Genomic DNA, 24,775 nt, shown 5'->3' on the forward strand with positions numbered 1-24,775 from the left:
CAGGACAAAGCTCAGCTGGAGTTTCTCAGAGAACCCCCATGCAGAATTACCACAGGTTTTATAGGTCTCCATCCAGCCCATAAATCAATTGAGGTCGACTTGAAACTCAGCCCAGGTATGCCCTGACAGCCCAGCAGCCCCAGAGTGATCCAGACAGCTGCACAGAGCCTTGTGCAGACCTTCCCTGTGCTCTGTTCCTGCTCTGCCACTGATTTTTTCATGCCCCATCCCTTTTCCCTTCAGTGCTCCATTGCCACCACACCTGCCTTTTTCTCTTCATGCCATCACACATCTCATGTGTGTGTTGACCAACATCCTGATGTCAGCAATGTCCCGTGGTAGCAACAGGCAGAGCTGTTATCACTCACAGCAAACCATTCTTTCCTCTCCACATATTTTTCTTTGGAGTGTCAGATGTGGAAAAGTGAACAGGACGATCACTCAGCGTGTACCTTGTCTTTGCTGCCCGCTGGGAAGTCAGAGCATGGATGAAAAATGAGGGAGGGAGGAATTTAGAAAACACTGAATGGCTCAAAAGGCAACAGGGCAAATTCAGTCCAACTCTGCTGTGGTTTTGCTGGTCTTGATAGAGTTGCACCAAGAGACAAATAGTCAGATGTTCCACTGGTTTGTCAGCAGGCAATTGGTAAAAAGCTTTTAGCACTTCTGCTTAAAGAGTGATGGTTTTTCTTCTTCCCACAGAACTCCTGTGGGGACTCCTCTGCATTCCCCAAAGAGCACTAATGATCTCATCCCAGCTGACCCCACACAGAAACCTTCACCCTGAGCATGAGCACTGTGCAGCAAGTGCTCACTTAGCCCAGCACAATTGCTCCTTGATGCTCCCTTTGCTCTTGCCTCAGTTTCCCCACGAGGGTTTCCATGGGAATGAAGAGACAGTATCATACCTGCTCAAACATGCCTGCTTTTCCATGCTCTGAACCACATGCCAGCCTTACAAATCCTCCAAAAGCCTTGGATCTGTAGGCTAGTAATTCCCCAGTGTCTGTGGAGCAAAGCCAAGACATACCCTGGGTCTGTGGAGCTGTAATTAGGCTAGAGCTGCCGTGATGAAGTGCCTGCCACGCTCCCAGTCACAAGGTGTAACAGAACCCAGGCAGCCACGGGATGGGTGACTCCATGAAAAGCCTTTGCAGGGGTTTTAGGAGTTGAATGGAAACCTTGTCACAGATTTTAGGCCAGATTTGTTGGTAGAAACATCTTCAATAAGCAACTTTGCCTCTACATGAGGCAACCTTTGGGGACAGGATAAGGACTGTCCACAGAGCACATCTGTATGTGGTGTCCATGTGTCTGGGTCATGTCACAGGAGATGTTCTGCTCCATGACCTGAGCCTCTGTCTCCTGCTGCCTGACCCTCTCCATGAGGCACAGGCTGTCCCCAGGGGCTCAGAAATCATCATAAGCCATCATGATAGGGAGAGGAGAGACAGGAGGGTCAGAAGCACCTCATGAAGATGGTCCAGGGGCTCAGAAATCATCATGAGGCATCATGATAGGGAGAGGAGAGACAGAAGGGTCAGAAGCACCTCATGAAGATGGTCCCCAATGAAGCATTTGCTCATTTTTCCCCCTCTATTCTGCTTGAAACACCTTTAGAGTTCACCACTCTAATATGCAGCAGTATCTGACAGCCACCAGCATCTCTCCAAGGGGATCCACCTCATAGAGTAGTGCCAGATCCCAGAATTCTCTGTCCTTAACAAAGCTGTGAGACCCTTGTGATCATTTTATTTACTGTAAATTCAGCCATGATCACAATTTTCCAAATTTGGAGGGGCCACAAAAAGCATCAAGAGAAATATCTAGACTTTAAAATGCCCAGGAGAAAAGAGGTCAGTGGGAGAAAAGGAGTCTCATTGAAAGGAAAATCCAGGGTTCAAGGGTGGGATACTGTTGGCCCAGCAGCAGGATAAAATATACAACCATAGGCTCACCTCAATGCATTAATTTTCAGCTTATCTTCTTAAAACTGCATTAGGTTTCTTCCTTAAATCTGCCTCAGGTTTCAGCCAGCTCCCATCAGAAACACTCTGAATTAACTCCATTGTGTTGAGGTACTTTGAGTAGTAGCAACACTTCCCCCTGAAATGAAGTCCTGCAAGAACTGCTTCGGAGAAGAGGCTGATCCCATTCAGAAGACACATGATTTATTCCTTTGTCCACTCCTATCTGTTGGATCTGCAGGTCCTGCCATTCTGCCAATTCATTATGTCTCCCAGTGTTTACCCACATTTGTGCTGGAGGGACTTGAAGGTTATACAGTGCCTGCTTGGGGCAACATCATTTCATGTCCTTCTGAAACCTCAGAAGGTACAGCGAGATCCCTGGAGCACAGAGCACTCTGTGAAGTACTTGTGAGAATAATGATCATTCATTTGCCTTGCCCAGTAGTTTTAGTTTGCATTCCAGGCATGATTTTATGGAGGACTCCGGAATTTCTCGTTAACTGTGGTACAATCATTTCTACAAGCTGCTGAGGCATTTGACAAATGTTTGCAGCTGGGGCATGTGGTATAAAGGGGTTGAAAGTAGACATCATTGAAATTAAGGTGACTCAATAACTCTAATTCATCAAAGGATAATTGTGCTGGTTCAAAATCTACCCATAAGACATGCTCATGGCACAAATGGGGGCAGTGAGCAGTGACTGTGACCTGACAGCTCTTAAAAAACCTGCAGAGTCAAGACCTTTGGATGAAGCCTCAAGCAGGCAGAGGCAGGTGCATCTGGACATCACTCTACATCCTTTTGCACATCCATTTGCAGTGGGTGGAAGCCTTGTAGGGCATATAACCAAGGCAAGGGAATGGGAAGCAACACCAGCAAGATGGTTAAATAGCTTAATATATCTCTTTTCAGGAATGGGAAGCAGCACCAGCAGGACGGTTAAATAGCTTAATATATCTCTTTTCCTAGGATCACCTCCTGCAAATTCTCCATGTCCTTACTCTCTTGATCCCTCTTAATGCAGAAGTCTGAGAGCCAACCTAAATCTGCAAGTGGTCCATGTGATTTTCCATGTCACTTTGGGGAAGGTTGTGTCCAGATTGTGACTGTATATATTTAGATGGAGATCTCACAGCAGCCTTACAATATCTGAAAGGGCCTACAGGGAAGCCAGAGAGGAACTGGAGGGACAGGAGTTCAGGACAATGGGTTCAAACTGACAGAGAGGAGGTTTAGATTAGATATTAGGAAGAAATTCTTCCCTGTGAGGGTGGTGAGGCACTGGCACAGGCTGCCCAAAAAAGCTGTGGATGCCTCAATATTGGCAGTGTTCAAGGCCAGGTTGGATGGGGCTTGGAGCAAACTGATCTAGTGGAAGGTGTCCTTGCCCATGGGCAGGGGGTTGGAACTAGGTTGTCTCTAAGGCCTCCTCCAACCCAAACCATTCTCTAATTCTATATCTATACACACACAAACTCTTGTATTTGAAAGAGCAATTCTTCACCTCCTGCTCTTCAGCTGCTGAGTGTTGAAATGGGACAAACTTCACAGAAAACATATGTCCATCCTTTGATTTGTAAGGACAAATACTGCAGCTCCCAAGAAGGGCTTTCATGGTGAGCAAAGTTGTTTTCTCCTTGAGAGATTGGTGAGGTGAAACTTGTATCTTGCAGCTGTCTTAGTCATTCTCTTGAAAGATCTCTCACCTCATTCCTCCAGCAGCAGCAGAGACCTGGCACTGTCCTCCTGGCACTGCTTGTGCTGCACTTGAGCTGAGCTCATAGGGTATAAGACTGTCCAGGGCTTCTTTTAGAAAGGAGATCGATGTCTCAGCTGCAAAGAAAAGGAACTGAATCACAATAGAGGTTGCTGGAGAGAGGACTTTTGAAAAGATTTTCTGTTTCTAATTTTGGTAAGGAAATAAGCAATTACTGGCTTAAAAAATTAAATGTCATGAAATTTCAAACTCTCTTTGTTTCTGATAAACATCTTGCAACTTGTGACAGAGGTTGCTGGAAATCTCCCCTAATAGCAGTGCCATGTTGGCCAAGAAATGATTGGTCTGTGCTCTAGCCTTTTCTTCATGTGGGTTGGACTGGGCTGTAGTCAGATAATAAAATCATCTGGTCAATTTAGTCTTCAAAAATCGATTTGAGCCAGTCAGAATTCACTTTATAGCAGCTCTGCCCAATCTACCCAGAGAAGTAGTTCAAACTAGGATTTGGCCAGCACTAAAGTACCATTTGTCAACTGACTTCAGCTTTACAGACAGAGTCTGAAATCTTGATCTATGTGTCCCCAAGCTTTGGCTGAGGTCCAGCTCTACCTACTACCCAAGAAGTCTTGGTGGGTCATTGTGTGCTCTGTACCAGGAGACAGCCAGCAGTGTTTACACATCTTGGTGCCTGAGTCACCTCCACACTTCACCAGGTCATAATTTCTGATGTTAAACATGTTCAGTAAGTTGGACTTAAATGACTGTGCATGATTTGGGCATCAGTCTGTCTTTAGATTTTGTCTTTGAAGGTTTAATTAATCTCTAAGCCACTCTTGTATGGACTTTCTGCCATATCATGCGATCTGCAGTTACAGTGCTCTGTTGAGTTAGTGGAATACCCTGACATGTACTGAACACTGAGCAGCCCAAATTCATAGATTCATAGATTGTTAAGGTGTTGGAATGGACTTTACAGATCATCCTGACCCAACCCCCTGAAATGGGCAGGGACACAAACCACCAGAGCAGGTTGCTCAAGGCTTCATCCAACCTGGCTGTGAACACTGTCAGGGTTGGGGCATCTACTACCTCCCTGAGCAACCTGTGCCAGTGTCTCACCACCCTTAAATTTGAGTTGAAGAGCCTTACAAAGACTCTAGTCCTTTTCAATTTGAGTTGAGGAGCCTTACAAAGACTCTAGTCCTTTTCCAAAGGACTTCGAGGCTTAAATCCCAATCATCTGAACGAACTCACTCGTTTCAAAGCCAAGCAGAAATTCCTCCACTTCTACCTGCATTGTTGGCCCAAACTATTATAAACAACCTCTTCCTTAGAAGTTGATGTCATTAGAGGAATTCTTCAGTGTCTGTCCTGAGAGTCTGGGAATAGTCTTTCATACTACAGAATTAAAATCTGGAGAATGACATGAGATGTCTATTCCTAGAAATCTGAGAGGCTTGAAGACAAGGAAAGAAAAGGCAAATAGGTGTCTTCTGCTGTGCTACCATGGACTAGAGTTTCCTTACTTAATACTCATTGGGAAACATCATCATGTGTTGGTTTTACATTGCCAAGGTTGTATCAGAGACCGTGGAAGCAGAAGCAGAGTCAGCAACTCTGGTGGGATAGGACACCCAGTTGGGCTTGTGTTTGTGCTGGAGTCCAGCTCATCTGTCACTGCTGCTACAGCCTGCCTGGGGCAGGGGGAATTAATTACAAAGCTTGAGAAGAAAAGCCAATAAGAGGGTTGAAATATTCCCACAAGTTTCTTTGGATTTAGATCTCCCAGATAACATCTGCTGATGGTAAAATCCAATGCCAGGTGAGATAATATCACTAATTAGAGGGACACGGCACCCAGGCTTCAGCAACTCTTGTGAAGCTCCATGAGGTCATGCATGAATAGGCTCCAAGGAAAAAGGCAAAGTGGCAATAAGGATGACTTTCTTCAATAGATTCACCTGTGATAAGCACATTCCAGTGACTCACTGCAGGATGATTTCACATCCATGAAAAAAATAATGGAGTATAGAAAAATCCAAGAAGTGCCTCTTTTTTTCCCCCCACTGATTGCATTTAAAATGAAAGATAAGCAACAGGACATCTGAGGCAGCAAACAACCTTCCAGTATGTGTGGATATTTACTGTCATGCCAGGATGCTCTGCTCATGAGGTAATACTTTGTAGTATGGTGGGGGGGAAAAAAAAAACAACCACACACACAAAATTACTTCCAGTCGGTTCTGAGGTAGGTCCTGAGTGACCAAAATCCTTGTCCTTTGAAACGATTCCAGATCACATTAGTTGTGCACAGGCTGTATTCTGGTTCCATTTGTTTTCCCTATCATGTGAGAGAGAAAACGTCCAGTCCAAGGAGGGAGATGTCAGCTCATACGCAAACACACACATCAGAGGGGAGCGATGCCGCAAACACGCGAAGCACAGAAGTGGGCTGAGCAACATGATAACTTGCTGCATTGCCTCGTGGACAAAACCATCTTTGAAGGATGAATAACAAACTGAAAGCTCACTGGAAACATCTCCCTTGTTTGTTTTGGCTTCCAGAGAATTTCCAAGTGTAATTACTAGCAGTTGAGAAATGGAGAGGGTGAAAAAACTCTTGTGGTTAGTGCACAGGGCGGTGGCTCAGGAGACCTGGGCTGATTTCTAACCTCTGTCACGGTCCAGTCACACATGAAAAAAGAGGCTTTAATTCATCTGCAGCTCCTTTGATACGAGCAGGGATGAAGCTGTCCTTGTCTGCCCAGTGCCTGAGTTTTGGCAGCATCTCCTCGTGCGAAGGTACCTCAAGCCCTTCGTGTCCTGCTGATGTTGATGGAATTCAGACAGCAATAATATATCCTTGTTTAAGGGTCCCCAGTGCTGATATACACATATATAAGTCTCTCTTCCCAACAACACTCTGCTTTCAGTGGGGAAAAGCCAACATTCCCTCACGCAGATGCACATCCGTTTAAGCCAGCGGATACAAATGGATTTGTGCTCTGCAAGAACCAATGTCTTCATTAAGATCCACGTTTGCTGGGCAGTGACAAATCTTTCCTTCAGAACACAGTGATTAAGGTTTAATTTCATTCAGGATTACAGGCAGCTCTGTGGGCAAACCTCGTCCAAGTTTGCACACATCTTGCCTGGAAATGAACATTGCTCTCCAACTGCTTCAGCGGCTTTGGATAAGAAATGATGGTTTCAGGAAGATTAGGAGCATAAGAAAGATCTCTGGGCTAAGAGGATGATAAGAGAAAGTGCTATCACGGGTTCAGGAAAAAAATGATGCCACCTGTGAGTGGCTGAGCCTTCCTAATCCCTTGGGAGAGTTGGAGAAATTTGGGGGGAAATGATGGATTGGTGAAGTGGTGAATTTAGAGGTGATGAATGTGAAAGTAGCCTATATGTGTCTGTGTGTGTGTGTGTGAGTGTGTGTGTGTCTGTGTGTGTGTGTGTCTGTGTGCTTAAAGGACCAAATCAGTGGTTCTGGAGGTTTTATGGTATGGCAGCAATCAGGAGCACCACATGAAGTTGTAGGTGTCATCTTAAACAAAGGGGGCAATAAACCAAGAGCATCATATGAGATGATGTTATAGGTGTTATCTTCAATACAGAGGGGGATAAAGTCTGTCTGGCCCAGCACAAGAGCAGAGTGAGAAAGATGAACAGAGGGAAGCAGAGCAGAGGGAAAGGAATTGATGTCTTCCAGGGCTGCCCAGCAGAGTTGGGATGCAGAAATTTGCCACATTATCCAGTACTCTGTTCATGCAGATCCTCTCTGGTTTTCTTCACAAGTACCTGCTTATTCTGACAGAGAAAAGCATTTAAATACAACATATTATTTGTCCTTACACACATATGTTCTTCCCTCCTCTGAGAGCAGTGGGAGGAGGACAGTGTGGATACCCAAGGAATATTATCCCTGGCTGCAGTGACAGCTTTGATTTGTGAAACAGCTTGGAATTAAATGCTGGTCATTTTTCATGGAAAAACTAGTGGACATAATTTTTGTGTGTTTCAAAGAGAACAGCAGAGAACTGAAATGCCTGGACACACCATTATCCCAGTGCCAAAATCCTGGATGGATATAGAACTCAGTGTTTTCAACCCAGAGAAGTAACATTACAATCAGCCCTAATTAAGCAGATTCTGTCTGTTTATTGTTTTTGAGGAGCTGCAGCTCTGCTCATCAATTTTTCACATTATTTCTTGGCTGTTCTCTCATGTTCACTCTCTTTGCTGGTTTGATGTTTTGTCCTCTGGAGATTTCTTTCATAAATTTTCATTATTTCCTCAGAGAAATAATTTTATTTTTTTTTTTTTTTTTATAATTCCAAATGCACATTGTCAGTGTGATAAGGGGTAGGGAGAGGAGAAAACCAAGCAGTGGAAACTCCTTTCACTGAATGCCATGGAAAAACCCCTCTGGCTTCCTGTTAGCCAAAGAAGGTTAAATACAGTCAGAGCTACAACTCTGTCAGTGGAGCCTAAATCCAGTGTTTCCTATCGATCTCCAACTTCATAAACACCATATGGTGACAGCAGTGCAGTCAGAGCTACAACTCTGTCAAATCCAGTGTTTCCTATTGATCTCCAGCTTCATAAACACCATATGGTGACAGCAGCCCTGACATCAGCGTGATGAAATACAACCAGGATGCTAAAATGACTTCATAGTGCCAGATCTGCTCACAGCAACCACTGGGAAAAAAAAAAAAAAACACCAACTGGAGAGGATCTTTGGTAACGTTAATTAGTTCTTAGTAATCAGGTGTTGTTAGAGGAGCTCTGTGCAGGCATGAAGCTGAGGTGGGATTGAAAGGAGCAATGTTGGACTGGCTCAGTGGTTGGGATAGAAGATTTGATCTCAGTGTTGCAGAGTTTAGAGCAGATATTGGGCTCACCTTGGCTCTCTGGCTGTGGGAAGGTTTGTTGGTATGGCCTATATCAGCCCATCACTCTGGTGATGACTCAAAGCTGATCTTGAGCTTTGGAGGAAGATTTTGGGAGGTTCATTTTTCAGTTTTGGAGGATATTTTCAGAGAGACACAGAATCCCAGAATCAGTTAGGTTGGAAGGAACCACAACAGGTCATCTAGTCCAACCTCCTTGCTCAAGCAGGGCCAGCCCAGAGCACATGGTTTAGGATTGCATCCAGAGGGTTCTTGAATACCTCCAGTGAGGGAGAATCCATGACCTCTTTGGGCAATCTGTTCCAGTGCTGCACAGGAAAGAAATTCTTACATCTTCAGCTTTGGAGAAAATGATGGAGATTGCTCTTTCGGTGCTCTGGTTTAGCCCAATACTAAGCACAGAGCAACAGAAAGGTTTCCAAAGAGCATTGCTGGCACCCTGGTGAGGGTTCTTGAATACCTCCAGTGAGGGAGAATCCATGACCTCTTTGGGCAATCTGTTCCAGTGCTGCACAGGAAAGAAATTCTTACATCTTCAGCTTTGGAGAAAATGATGGAGATTGCTCTTTCGGTGCTCTGGTTTAGCCCAATACTAAGCACAGAGCAACAGAAAGGTTTCCAAAGAGCATTGCTGGCACCCTGGTGATGCTCACACATGGAATGTCAGACATTCCCAAGGCACTGGGCACATCCTCCTACACAGTGATGGACTTGAGGTCTTTGCCATTGCTGCCTCTGGCACTGCTCAGCCTGTTGATAGCCATTAAAATCTAGAAACAACACCACTAAATCATACAAAGATCAACTGGAACATCTTGGAAAAGAGTGTTCTAAATGACCATGGAGGTATTTAGGGTGATGGTTATAAGCTGAGAAGAATCCACATGGTAACTCTTTTTTAATAAAATGAACTATTCGGATTTTTCCCTTGAAAATGTAACAAAATTACTTTCCACATACCTCAATTATCTCCACCTTCAGTTCATATATGAAAATCTGTGCCTACAGAATGAGTCAATAAAAGCCAATAAAATGAGAACAGCATGAGACAGATCTTTGGATTGTATAAATAAAGTGAGGCTGAGGTGACATCATTGGGGCAACAGTGATTTAGACCAGCTGAAGATCTGGTCCATAAACTGGGAATAACTCTCTGGGCTGTGATTTATGCTCTCCAGTTATTGACTGCTTAGAAATAAACCCTCTGTTATAAACAATCTGGGAAGCAAAGAAGGCAATTGTGCCTTAATGAGACCATGGTTCAAAGCAGTGCCCTGGTACATTGACCCTTCTATAGATCAGAAAGTCTCCTTGATTTAATTACCTTCCAGAACCCCAGACTAGACAGCTCCAAAACTCATTTATGCCCTGAGCTTTCTATTTTATATTTATTTTGGTGCACTTTATAGTGATTTACAATTCAGCCAAGGACTCTTCAGGCAGCTGATGAGAATTGTTTAGAGAGGTTTGCAGGTTGTGTGTAATTACAGGTTTTCTTAAGGAATAAAAGGGGAAAAATGCCTATTTTGTGTCTATAAAGGTCTTGTCTCCTTTCCCAAGCAGAAGCAGCTCTGCCTTTTAAGTGTAAAGGACTAGGAAGTCAAAGGATAGAATTAAGGGAATTTAAATCAGAGGCAACTCACTGCACACATTGGAAATACTCCCATTTGGAAGTTCCCAACTCAACCTTGCACAGCTTTCAGCAGATATTACAGGATTGTTCCACCAGGATTATCTCATCTACGAGGAGATATTTTTCCTCTTCCAATCTGTGGTACAAAGCAGTGGAAATAATACAATGTTCCATTCCATTCACAAATGACTCCTCACTTCTCTCTCACAGTGTCTCACAGCTTCTAATTAGATTAGTCTCAGAACATCCCCCAGAAATTAATCAAACAACCAATAGTACATCTTGATTTCTTCTGGACCTTAAAGTTCATCTCATTCCACCTCCTTCCATGGACAGGGACAGCTTCCTCTAGCCCAGGTTGCTCCAAGCCCCATCCAGTTTGGCTTGAATCATCACCCAAACCAAGGGTGACCTAACCCAGGGACTGCAGATATTGACTGTAGGATCACACTCTGTGCCCAGAGGTGGCTCATAGCCACCAAATCACCATTGCAGTTGTCTTTGGGCTATCAAAAGTCTTGCTAAATAGTCAATAAGCATCTACTTCCCTAGGCAACCTTTGAAAAAAAGTCTCCCTAAGGTTTTCCCTCATCTCTGTGTGTTCCGAGACTGTTGTGTTGTAGTTGCCAAAGTCTCTGCATGATTTGAATGCTGAAATCATGTTACATTTTCATCATTTCCAGTTGGTTTCCAAAAACTGACTGAAAGACATCATTCCTACTCACCTTTCTTCAAACTCCTTTCTGCCCATCACCTACCCTGATTTAGAAGCTGCTTTTTCTTTTATCACTAAATCTTTCTCTCCCTATACCTCCCCTTGGCATTTTCTATCCCTTTCCTCTCTCTGACCACAGAGTTGGAGTTTTAGTCTTTAATGCCAGGGGCTGACCTTGGCACAGCTCCTAGTGTCTGTCTGGGGCTCAGGGGGCTCAAAACCAAGAGCTGGTGCAGGAATGGGTCAGGTCCTTTTGCCCTGGCCAGATACACATTCCCTGTGCTCAGTAATGTGTTGTGTCAGGTCTCATATTTATATGCTGCCATTAATTAGCTCATGGTATTAGTTAACACTAATGTGCAAAAGACAACAGAATTTTGAACAGAAAACATCCTTATTTTGGCATATTTATCCCCTGTGAATTTAATTTTCTTTCATTTCAAGTCCCTTAAGCATCTACTCTCTCAGGATTGGAGTCTCCTGTGCAGAGTTAGAGCATATAAAAAGAATTTTAACCCATGCTTCAAACCATATATTAATACTGAATAAGCCCCTGCCTTCTTTCAACACAAAATCTTACTGCTCTCTGAGCTGAAATATGGTTAAATGGAACAAAGATTTCTATTTTTCCAAAACAAACAGTCTGCAAGTGAATAATTTCGCAGTTATTTTAGGGATAGTTTTGTGGATTGGATAGAGGCATAAAAATAATGTTGTAGGTTGTAAGATCTGACTATACCAATAATTAGTGTTGTAACTCAGCTTTAGCACCTCACCTTGCTCTGGGTATCAGGACTCTCTTCTCCTCCTTGACATCTAGGGCATTTTAATGTATTCTAGCTGAACATTTAAACTCCAATCACAAACTCCTTTGGAAAATAGAATCTTGTCTTTTTAGGACTGGAAAAGGACATAGGGAACTTGGTTCTCCCTATGAAAGTGATAATAAAGTGTCTGTACTAAGAGAAGGGGGAGAAAGAGAATAATGTGAGAGTTGTAATGATTCTGCTATGTCATAAACCAAGTATTTTAAGAGGGAAACACAAGCACCAGACTGCAGAGCTGCTCTGACATCTGGACAGTGGGAGAGGTGTCTCTGAAGGTGAGTGGTGCCACATGCTGATGCTGCTGTGCTCTGTGGCAGGTGGATGTGCAGCCCCAAACTGAGCCAGCACAGGGACAGACAGTCCTGGTCCCTTTTTTTAACCTGGGGATGCTGCTGAATCAGCTTTTAGCAAGATCCATGACCAACATCAATGCTCTCTGCAGTAAAACAGGTTGCCCAGAGAAGCTGTGGCTGCTCCATCCCTGGAATTGCTCCAGGTGAGGTTGGATGGGGCTTGGAGCAACCAGGGCTAGTGGAAAGTGTCCCTGCCCATAGCAGAGGATTAGAACAAGATGCTCTTTCAAGTCCCTTCCAACCCAAACCATTCCATGATTCCATGACTCTATGAAACCAGGTTTTCCTGGGGAGTTTTCCAGCTTGGAGTTAGAAGATTGACTCTGGGTGCCCCTGTGGAGGATGCATGACACCCCTGAACCACAGGGATCTAATCTCTTATGCCAAAAAGCATTTCCTGCCTTCTTAATGTGTTTCTTTGCTTCGTTCAGACAAGAACAGGGAAGAAGAGAAAACAGACAGCTTAAAATCATGTTGGATAGTGGCAGGAGGCTCAGCCCTAGCATAACCAACAACCTTTAGGCTGCTAATGCCCTCCTGGTTTCCTGGGTTTCTGCAGAGCCCTTTCAACAGCCATGAGCCAGATTTCAGACACACAGATTTCAGACACCCTGTGTGCTGCAGAGACCTGCAGGTCCACATCCAAATCCAGGGCTGGATTGATGCTGCATTGCACAGCACATATGGGATCTCCTGAAATTACTGGGGGTTTGGGAACCAAAAACCTCCAGGACACAGAGCTTAGCTCCAACCTTAATGACCTTCTGTAATCCTGTCCAGTGTGGTGCTGCTAATTTTGGTAATCAAAGGACCTCCTTAAAGGGTGACATTAGAATGAGTGGCACTCAATCAATGCCACTGCCATCTGGCACCTGGTGAACCATCAGCAGCACAACCCCCAGAGAGAAAATCCAAGAGGAAAATAGCTCTGTGTGAAAAGAGAAATGAGAGCAATAACAGCAAAGCACAGCCCTCCCACATGTCAAAGGGCTGAAGTGGCTGCAAGCAAATCCTGGCAGTTCTCTGCCAAAATATGATTAGAATGATGCCTGGGAGTCCCTGAGGGCACAGGGATGGTGCTTATGGAAGGTGTAGATATAGCAGAGCTTCCCTGTCTCCCTGCAGTTGGATTTGCAGTATCCTTTCAGGCATGGGATGTCCTGGGGTTTGCACCTCTGCCCAACCTTCCTGGCACCACTCCCACCTGATGCTAAGGTTAGGTGCTACTGGAATGACTAAAATCCAATCCACTCTGCTTTTTTTCTACCACAGAAGGGTCAAGAGGAACAAAAAAAATCACAGTGATGGACACTACTGACAACACATCTGGGCTTTGATTGATTGCAAACCAACCCCACTCAGCAGAGTTTGATGAAGTGAGATTGGTTTCAGTGGTGTTGCAGTAACCTGGTGCTGCTTTACACATTAACCAAACCCTACTGCATCAAGCAGAGATGCTGAGGGGAGAAAGCACAGCTTGCAGGGCATCCCTTCCTTCAGTTTTTCACTCAATATTGTGAAGTGCTCAAGTCTGAGCTCTCCCAAGCACTGGGGACTCTATCCAGGCAGCAGCTGAGCAAAGCTGTTTGTTTATAAGAGTCAAGCAGAGCCACACAAAAGGTTATGGCTCCAGGCCAAATGTCTTTGACATCACAGCCTGTCATTAATGGCATAAATCCTCTGTGATTTCATTTCCCTGTAAGCTAACCAGCATCTAGCACAGATTATTTGCAAGGGAAAAAAAAGTCTAAACATTTACCTTCAACCCCCAAACAGATCCTATCATTCTCCTTTGCCTTCCCAATATTAAATATATGCCCTTGCATATGGCATTTTTAGTGCAGGTTGGGACCAGGCACTGAGCTTGTTTCAGAAGGAAATATGTTCAGAAAGAGAAATGTTCTTATTGTTCCCTAAGGGGAAAAGCAGAGCCAACATTACATTTAACCAAACCTTTTCTAAGCACAGAAATTTGCTGGTTTCATGTATTTTTGTCCCCTAGATCTCTGTCTGGACATTATTTTGAAGGAGAGAAACATTTTAAAGGCTGTGCTCTGTGTCACAGCCTCTTCAGTGTGAGAACATTTAATGTGGACAGGCTGGAAAATTTTCCTTCAGACTATGCTTGTCCTTTTTTTTTTCCATAATATAATCATGGTCCTGGAAAATTTTCCTTCACACTATGCTTGTCCTTTTTTTTTTTCCATAATATAATCATGGTTACATTCAAAACATCAAGAAATTAGTCTGAGCCTGAAAGAAACTAATATATATTTAATACCTGAGGATTGTCATTTCAAACTCTTTGGTATTTTAAGTCTTCCTGACCTTGGTAGATTTGCTGGTGGACAAGTCACTGCTTGAGAATAAGGGTGATAGATATTATTTGATAGCAATATGAGATAATATTTGATAGCAAAATTAGATATTATATTATAATATTCAACCAGTCATTGCTGCTGACCTTAGACTGGGCCTTAAAAGCCCAACAGAGTTTTTCCAAACCAGAGCTGGCACTAAATTTGCAGAAGGAAACTGGAAATTCTTCTACACTTCATGTAAAATCATATAGTCATAGTCAGGTTTGACCTCCCTTTTCTGATATAAACTAAACCCACTGAAATTGCTCCAGTTTGCAGCATTTGAGATCAAAAGCTCCTGCCAGTGTTCCTGCCTCCAGGAGCAAATGGCCATAAAGTCCTGTGCAGCTCTCACTTATCAGCTCCATCTCAGAGCACCCTGCCAGGAGGAGTTCATTATACACAACCACAGATGAATCCTGAGAGCCAAATGAATTCAAAGGAAGTAAACTTAGAATCAGAGCAAGTCCATGTCAGGTCTGGCTGTGCACAGAGCAGAATTGCACAGGCAGTTTGGTGTGTGGCAGTGAGCAGGAGCCTCCTGAGGCCACTGCAAACCCCTGGAGAATGTTTGCTCAGTCCCTGCTGGCTGTGGGACACAGGGAAAAGGAGGATCACATGGAGCATCATGCAGTGAGCCAAGGGGCTGGGGCAATGCATCCTGGAGGTGTCCCAGCCTGAGAAGGGAGATGTGAATTTTCCCAGTGCAGACAATCAAGGAATCATCAAGGTTGGAGGAGAATTCTAAGATCATCGAGTCCAACCCTTAACCTGCCACTCTGCTGTAACCCCTAAACCATATCCTCCAGTGCTTCTTATATCCACATTCTTATATTCATATCCAGGTGCTTCTTAAAACCTTCCAGGGATGGTGACTCCACCACCTCCCTGAGCAATATTCCACTGCCTGAACACCCTAACAGGGAAAACATTTCTCTTAATATCCAATCTGACTCTGCCCTGGCTCAGCTCAAGGCCATTCCCTCTAGTCCTGCCCCTGCAGCCATGGCAGGACAGACATCCCACACCTCTCTCCAGCCCTGGCAGAGAGTTGTAGAGAGCCATAGAATCATAGAATCATAGATTATTAGGGTTTGGAATGGAGCTTAGATATCATCCAGTGCCAACCTCCTGCCCTGGGCAGAGACATCTCCCACCAGAGCAGGTTGCTCAAGGCTTTATCCAACCTGGAATGAAACACTGCCAGGGTTGGGGCAGCCACAGCCTCCCTGGGCAACCTGGGCCAGTGTCTCACCACCCTCACAGGGAAAAACTTCTTCCTCATATCTAGCCTTAATTTCCCCTCCTTCAATTTGAATCTGATAATTGAATACAATAACACACAGGAGCTCATGAGTGAGATCACCTGGGCAAATGTAGTGTCCCCACTGTGGACACAGAAGTGGAGATGGACATTAGAGCATGAACCCAAAGTTCCCATTTGAGCCATCATTCCTGCCTCCATCCCACATGAATCCCATACCCCAAATCCCTCACCACCACCAAAGAACAACAAAAGCACCTGACTCATACCTTAGCAAACCTAAATGAGATGTTTCCCTTTGTAGAGCAGCCTGGAATCTCAGGAGGAATCCACACGCAAACGTTCCCCAGCCATGCAGACAGCACAGATGTGTCAGAGCTCTCATGTGAGAGCCAAAGCTAAAATATGCCTGCAAAGCACCAGTAGCTTCATTCTTCTGACTAACACATCCCCAAGGTGCCATAACATGCACTGATGCAATGAATTCTGGGGTGCTGGAAGGAGTACAGCTAGAGGAGGAGCCGAAGAGGAGAGTTTCTTAGGAAAGCCAACAAGTTCTTTTTCCACAATTTATCATACTGCTTTTCCACTGTGAATTAGGCTGTTCCTCCAACTGCAAAGTCACACAACTCCAGCACGACTTGAGCCAGCCAAGAAAAAGAAAAGCATCTTTCTCTGCTCCCCCGGGTATATAATATGCCTATTTGTTAAAGTTTTTGGATATGTGGAGGAGACAAACTTCAAGGAAGGAACGTGGTCATCTCCTATCTGAAACAAAATCTCCCCTGCTGGAACAGGCTGAGCATGTTTCCTTAGGCTGATGTGTGAGGGGCAGGCAGAGATCTCAGTGGCAATGCTCACATTCTGCAGCACAAACCACACAGAGCAGAGCTGAGCAGCCCTCAGACTCTCACAGCACTGCTGGAAGCAGTCACAGAATGGTTTGGGCTGGAAGGGGCTTTAAAGATCATCTCATTTTACTCCCTGCCCATCTCATTTTATCCCCATGGGCAGGGACTCCTTCCACCAGCCCAGGTTGCTGCAAGTCCCATCCAACCTGGACTGGAACATCTCCAGGGATGAATTAGCCACAGTTTCTCTGGGCAACCTCTGCCAGTGCCTCTCCACCCTCATAGGGAAGAATTTCTCTCTGATATCTCACCTATCCCTGCCCTCTGGCAGTGGGAAGCCATTCCCCCTTGTCCTGTCACTCCAGGCCCTTGTCCAAAGTCTCTCTCCATCTCTCTTGGAGCCCCTTTAGGCCACAATAAGGTCAGCTGGGAGTCTGCTCTTCTCCAGGCTGAACAATCCCAATTCTTCCAGCCTTTCTTCATAGAATTGGTGTCTCATCCCACTAATAGTTTTCATGGCCTCACTCCAACAGGTCCATGTCCTTCCTACACTAGAGAGGTCAACAGCCAAAGCAGATTCCAACAGCACTGGTCATAGTTTCTTCCAGGGTTTATATGCTCATGACCTGAGTATCAGCAAAGCTCCATGAGCCTTTAGGGTAGACAAAGTTACCTGTAAATGTGTTTGGAAGGTTCTTCCTAAACAGTCATCAGCAACAACCACCATCTGAAGCAAAAATCTTTCCAGGCACATGAAAATATCCAGGGAAGGAAACCTGCAAGATTTGAAGTGTGTCATGAGGCTTTCAAGCAATACATAATTAATTCTATCTCAAACACATGCAAATCATTTCCATGTGTAACAAAAACCTCTAAGTGTGAAACCTCAGAATACAACAGACTGGGAGTGTTTAATCATTTGCTGTGATAGTGATATTGTCATTGAAGAGGCTCAGTGATGTGATTCCTGCAGCTGAGGAAAAGGAGGGACAATACATGCAAATGCTGCTCACATTTCTTTTTTTCCTGCCTCTCTCCCAGTGGTTTAATTTATATCTGATGAGCCTACAGTTTTAAAAAGGAGAATGGCACATTAGGCTCCCTGGTAATACCACTTGGGATGAAAGTGCTCTCATTATTCACACTGAAAGATCCAGATTTGCTTAAACAAGAACTGTCACAACATGCTGAGGTCCAGGGATTCCTGGGGGAGCTGTGCTGACATATTTGATTCTGATTTGCATTAATTTATGAATCTTGCATAGTCTGTTTGTCCAAGGGTTCTAAAGATGTTTAGTCAATGCATACCTTGAGTTAATTCAATAGAGGAACTGTCAGATCCCACACCAAGGGACAGGCACAGCCATTCTGGCAGCCCCAACTCATTAACCACTGAGCACAGGAACTGCAGCAGCATTTCAGCACAGGAGTTAATGAGCTATAAATATTGAAAATACCAACATGCTCCAACTACATTAACGTGTTGCAACTATAAAGGTAAATACCAAAGTCACAAGGGTCCTTGAGATCAAAGCCTGGGGAAGAGTGTCCCTGGGAGGAGAGAGGAAGTAGTGGGGGAAGAAGAGCAGAAATAAACTCCTGGGAGAGTCTGGGAGACAGATTTGGAAAACTTGAGATAGTAGCTCCAGTAGAGCTCCAGGATTAGGTCTAATTAAGATAAGTGAGGGCTTCCCTAATTGCTTTTAATCCCTTGTCTTCCTTGCAAACAGGAGTGACCAAGCCCAGGGAGCAGAGCAGAGCCATGGGGGAATCCACAGCCTCCCTACCCCACTGTCACTCCCAGAGCCCTTTTCCCAGATGGAATCAGGGCTGGGGCTGGCCAGGTGCAGAGGGGAGAAGGGAGGCTGAGGACACTGTGATCTGCAGGAGTCAATGTCTCCATCAGCACAGTCTACTTTGTAAAGCTAAGGGTGGTGACATTCTGCCTTCCTCCATGGAGTTAAATGCTTCCCTTCTCCAGCTGTGCCAGTCAAGCCCCCAAACCCTGCAGCCAGGTGTCCTTCAGGTGAGCAGGTTGGAGATGCAGTGTGTGTATTTCAGCTGCTCCATACCTTTATTCGCTTTACTTTTTTCCTTTAAAGCTTTTTTCCTTCTGCTTCAATTAGTTGTTGGCTTTTTATTAGAGGATAGAACATCCCTTGCCAAACTCTCTTGCAGCAGGAAGGATGGAATTCCATCTGTTTCTATCACAGAGGTATCCTGAGTCACCTGTAATTGACCAAAGCTCTTTAGCCTAAGGTGTAAACAGAGAAAAATACCAATTTTTGATCTGCTTCTCTCTTTCTAGCAGAAGTGAAGTGAGTGCAAGTATCAACGTGGGAAAAAGGGGGGGGTGTGTGAAAGCTTTGCTGGGCTCTCATGCATTTCTATGTGGATGCAAAGGATTGCACAGAAATCTAGGGTAAAGATGCTTTGGATAAAGGTGACATTCATCCTTCCCAGAGCTACAGCCACTGTACCATTTAAGAATATTAAAAGACTTCAAAAATAGAGCTAAAGCAGTGTTATTTCTCTGGGTAATCTCTGTGCCCTGGGGTGAGGTGCAGCCCTGCTCCTAGAGATCCTGTACTGTTAAACTATAGAAATCCATCCTTTCCTCTGGGCAGCCTATTCTACATCAATTAAACTCCAATAATGAGTTCAGTGGAAGCAGAATCGTGGAGTTGATTCATCTTGGGCAACACCAGCAGCCAGGTCTTTCTCAAAGCCTAATAATCAGGAGCTTTCTGAGGTGGTGACCTCAAAGTGCTCTGCTTTGGTCTGGTCTTTATTTAGAGCTGAGCCTTGGTGTGTGCAGACTGCAGCTCTGGCAGGAGGTAGCACAGCTACCCCTAGGCTGTGTCCCTGCTGCTCCTGCAAGACACACAGGCATAGCCAGGAGCACCTTGAATGCCATGGAGTGCATCAGAATTAATGAGTTGATTTGCATATCCACTAGACTTTATGCACAGTAAGATATTTTGCCTTTACAAAAAGGTAGTAGAATATCAATCCTGGAAAGCAAGAGACTACAGTTTCCTACCTGCTCCCCAAGGAGCCAACATGACTCTTGCAGTAGACCTGGGGGATCTTCCTCGTTGCTGCTGGTTACAAGGAATAACCAGAAGAAGATCAGTTTGGAGCATACAAGATCTAGGACTTGGATCTCACCTTAGTTCCTGAGTTATTCTGGGAGGTGGAAGGAGGAAGGTATCCAACAAGGAGGATTGGACTAGGTGTTCTCCAGAGGTTCCTTCCAACACATCCTGAGATCTGTACCACAGCTCCTGACTCCCTTTTACACAGCTTCCCAATCCCAGGGATTCAGTAGGCACTTCACAATTTAACAAAGATCATTTATATGAGTCTCAATGTAGATTTCTTTTAGTCAAATCTGTTGTCAGTACCTATGGGTTGAAATCCAAGCGAGTAAGAAGCAAAAGGATAAAGCAGAAGTTTTACTTTTAAAGCATAATATAAAATGCATAAACTGCTGGAACAGGTGTGTTTGTAGCCCCTACCCATCCTGCCCACCCAAAGCTAGAACATATATGTGACAACCTGAATTTGGACACTTGTAGCACTTTCCCATCCTGCCCACCCAAAGCTAGAACATATATGTGACAACCTGGATTTGGACACTTGTAGCCCTTTCCCATCCTGCCCACCCAAAGCTAGAACATATATGTGACAACCTGGATTTGCACACTCAAATCTGTGCTGGATTCCAGATTGGCCTTTAGTGGAAAACTTGGAAGGAGAAAAAAAAATACATATTTTCAAGACTCCTATTTCATTTTTATATTCTGTACCTTTCTGTAATTTTTCTGCCCCATTTGGTGGGAAAACTGAGCAAAGAGGGAGCAGTTGGTTCATGCAGCTTTCTCTATCACACCTTCCTGTGCAGGCTGCAGTGTTGGTGCCTCTATCCTGCTGCTGCTGACACGTCAGCACCAAGTTTCCATCTCTTCTCTGGCTGGATTCAGGACATCAGCCTGATGCTGGTTAGATGCATCCAGCTCAGATGGGAAGGAGAAGAGTTGAGCTGTTGCTTTGTTAGGTACCAAACTGCATCTGTGCTCTGCTGCTCTTATTTCTGCTGACTCCACCCAGCAGGACCAGTGGCCACTGAGAGGAGGGAGAGCATTGACAGGAGAGGGTGCTAACGATTTAGGCAACGGGAGAGAGCCAGGCAGAACAGGCTGAGAGTGGCCCCAGTCGCTGTCCCTGCAGAAACATCAGCGCCAGGGGCAGAGCAGCTCTCAGCTCTCTCCGAGGATGCTTTTCAGTAGGGAAAATAAGCAGATCCAGGCTGTGACAGCTAATCTGTATCTCTAAATCCAGCCCTGTAATTATTATGATAAGCTTTCCAAGAGACCATTAGGTTTGAAAAGTAAAGTTGAATTTCTAAATGGAGTCCTGCTAGCTAAGGTCAGTGCTCCAGCCTGGGCAGCAGTTAATGGCATTACAGGCTGATAAAAAGGTTGGAGAAGCAGCACAGAGGTCAACACTGCATTGAAATGCTCCACAGCTGCTTGTTTGATTCCTGTTAGATCAGCACTTTTGAGCTGAGTCACAGTTATGCAGCCTCAATATCTGCCCTGGAGGCCACACACAAACAGGGGAGGAACTTTCCAGCCCAGACAAATAAGGACATCAGGGATGGGTTTGGTTCCTCCAGGCCTGTCCCTGCTACACTTCCCCATCCCCTTACACCAACTGGTGCCACCAGGCTCAGGGCTCCAGGGAAATGAGACATGTATGGAGATTACAGGGAGCTGAGGAACATCAGTTCAGTAAGGACATGAAACACAGGGATTTCAAGATGAGTTTCCTGCTTAATTTTTTAATCCCTTTCCAAATCTTTCAATGAGCTTGTGCTGTTCTGTGCTTTCATCCCCTCCTGCCCCTGCTCTGTAGTCTGGGCAGATTTGGAGCTTTTTTTCTCTATGTCATGCAACTTGTAGCTAACAACCTGGAGCTGTGCAGACCCAGGTATGACCTTAGGAAGGTCCCTTGATTGCTCTGGGGCAGATCTTCCTTTGGTAACAAGTTGCCTTACAGGTGTTTGTGTTCTCAGCAGGGAAATAACGATGGTATCACCTTTCCTCCTGCCTTTTGTCAAGGGAGAGAACGACCTGTCTCTTCCTAAAGTGCTTCAGACAATGAGTGTGCTCAGACAACCACAACCACAGCTCTGTAACCCCCTCCATACCCATCTCCCCACTCACAATACTGCAACCATCAATCAGCTCGTTCTCCATTTTTTTTCCTTTTATTTAGAAATAATAAAATAAGACATAATATATAAAAATCTGTACAATCCACAATTTGTGCAGTACATTAGGAAGACTTTGTTACAAAAAGGCTGCAAACAGGAAAATAGTCATGGACAACTGTCAGATGCCAAGATTGTTCACCTTACAACAGCTGCAGGCCAAAAGTCCTTACAAAATCAGCTTCTCGTTGGCTGTGGAGTGGCAACTATGCAGCACCTTCTACTTCACAATGGTGGTGAGCAGCCATAGGTAAAGACATTACAGTACTTCTTAGTTTTACCTTGTAATCCATTATGAAAAAGAAGACCTAAGAGAACAAATTAAATAGCTGAACCCTTTGTCTTTCCCGAGTGCTAAACTAACACGGCACAAGTGGATCATGGCTGGGAGAGTAGCTTTAAACATAGCTAATACATCAGGATTTCCACCCTGGCTACTTAACCAAGGACATCTCGCACGGAAGAGCTGGAGGAAGGAGGAGATCCATCCCCACCTGCCCCCAAAATGCTTTTGTCACTGTACGCAGTATTATGGTTTAGACAATGTGTCTCATTCAAGTATTTTCAGGGAAGGGCAGAAATAACATATTCCCCCCCAGACCCTAAGCAAAATACAGTATAAACCTTCCGTGCAAGCCAGTGGAGCCAACTTTATCCTGGATAAAGAGGCTGAACCAAGGCCTGGTGGAGTCCATGGGTAGAGCTCAGTCAGTTTAAAGGGCCCCAAATTCCACTTCAGCTTGGCCCAGGATCAACAGGAACTGAAGAAACGTTGTCAGCCATCGTCTAGTCCTTAAAAAAACCATCACTTTAAACATGACTAACCCAATTTGCTGCTGTACAATGTGCTATGGTAGCCTGACCTACTCTGGGCTGAGCACGACGTGCTGAGAAACACAGAACTGCTGGAGAAAGGGGAAGGGTACCATGGAGTCTACATTGCAGGGCTCTTTCTAGCAGCTTCCCAGAGCCAGAGTGCAATGCTGCAAGGTGAGATTGAATCAGCAAAGACTAAGGGTTATGAAAACAGAAGAGGGCAGAGAGTAATGGATTACCTCAATGCACACCCTCGACACGACTAGCACTCGGGAGCTGGTAACTCTGCAAAATGCCAGTAACTAGAACATGTTTCCAAATGGAAAGTCCATGCTTAAAAAAATAAATAAAGAGAAGTTCATAGCATTAGGAATCCTATAAGGCTTGCAAGAAGTTGCTAAAAAAAATCATGCTAACCTGTAGCATCTAGTCCTAGCGAGCCGAGACTGCCGAGCTGAATTGATATTTTTGTGTGGCCTTTTCATTGTCTTCTCCTTGTCCTCCTTTCCAGACTTCTATTTACATTTGGCTTTAAATATGAAAATACTTGATAAACTTTATAAAATGTACATTTTAAAAATAGTTCTGAAAAACCCACTTGAAAAACAAAACAAGACCAAAAAAAAAAAAAAAAAGCAAAACCCAAAACCTCTGCATCAGAAATGTTAAGGAGGGGGGAAATTGAGTCTTTCTTCACTCTGAATTTCTTGTGTTGGAAAGAAACAAGATGAATCCTGTATGTCCCATCCCCCATCTCTCATCCCTCCCTCAAATATCTCAAGTATCATTTAGTGGGAGCACTGTGCAGCTGGGGGATGCTGACCTGAGAGCAGGTCCCCATTCTCCCACTCTCCTCCCTTCCCCAGTGCGTTTTCGTGCACCTTCTGTTTCACTGAATACTCTTTGGTTTAGGTTTTTTTTTCCTTGGACAAGAACATCACAATTAGCAGCACTAGCAGCACTCCGTTGGCTTCACCACTGTTGACCCAGAAACTGCAATCAAATTGCCTTTGTATGTTCACCCTTCCCTTCCTTTCACATCCTCCCACCCCAGGAACAGCCTTAGTACTTGCACTTCATCATCTGCCCTCTCTAGGAGCCAAATCTCTGTTTACAACATCAAGTTTCCACAGTTTTGAACCCACCCACTGTAGATACCATCTTATCAGAAACCATTTATTGCAGGCATTTCTTTCAGGCAGGGCTGGAAGGGGCCAGAGGCCTTCACAGATATCCATTTGCAGAAGACATTAGACCTAGAACAAGCTGTTTTTTAATGGCATACAGTGATCCAATACTGCAAGAGTTGACTAGGATTATCATCCACCACCACCATCCCTGTGCACCCACTCCCTGGGAGCAGGTGCCAAGCACAGGTTTGTCTCCTTGATCTTAGAGGCACAGAGAATTTAAAGCCTTCTGGGTGAAGGAGCCAAAATACCACTAAAGCCAGAGCTCTGCTGAAGGTGACAAAATCTGCTCCAAGCTGGGTGACGTGTCTCACCCACTGCCCACTCGGTTGGTGTTTGCCAGGGAGAGGAGGCAGGAGATCAACCTCCCTTTGCAGCCTCATCCTCCCTGAATAATCCCTCTCTGCATGAGATGGAAATCCACTTTTTTGACACCCTTGCCCTGCTGAAGAGAAGCATTTTGGACAAAACGCTACACTCCCTCCACCATTCCCAAGTGCTGTGCTGTAAAAACTGTTCTCTCTTCTCCTTTCCTCCTAAAAAACAAAAACCATCTTCCTGGGGATTTCATTACTGCTTGGCTCATCCATGCCCAAACACCTGCTCCAGCAGCCTCTGGCATTGCCCAGCAGCTCCACACCAATCCCACGGATTCATGGAACCCCCAAGGGATATACCAATCCCATGGATTCATGGAACCCCCAAGGGATGGAGAGGAGGAGCTGAGTCACACGAGGCTCAGCACTGGGCTGGGCTGGTTGCACCACCACTTGACCTTGTGCTGCAGCCAAGGAGGACAAGTGGTTGCTAGTTTGCTTCCCTCAACTGAGTTTCTCCTTACAAGAAAAAAAGGAATTGATTTCCCCATGGAAGAGTGG

Source organism: Acanthisitta chloris, unplaced genomic scaffold, assembly GCF_000695815.1.
Source record: "Acanthisitta chloris isolate BGI_N310 unplaced genomic scaffold, ASM69581v1 scaffold3732, whole genome shotgun sequence".
Classification (NCBI taxonomy): Eukaryota; Metazoa; Chordata; class Aves; order Passeriformes; family Acanthisittidae; genus Acanthisitta; species Acanthisitta chloris.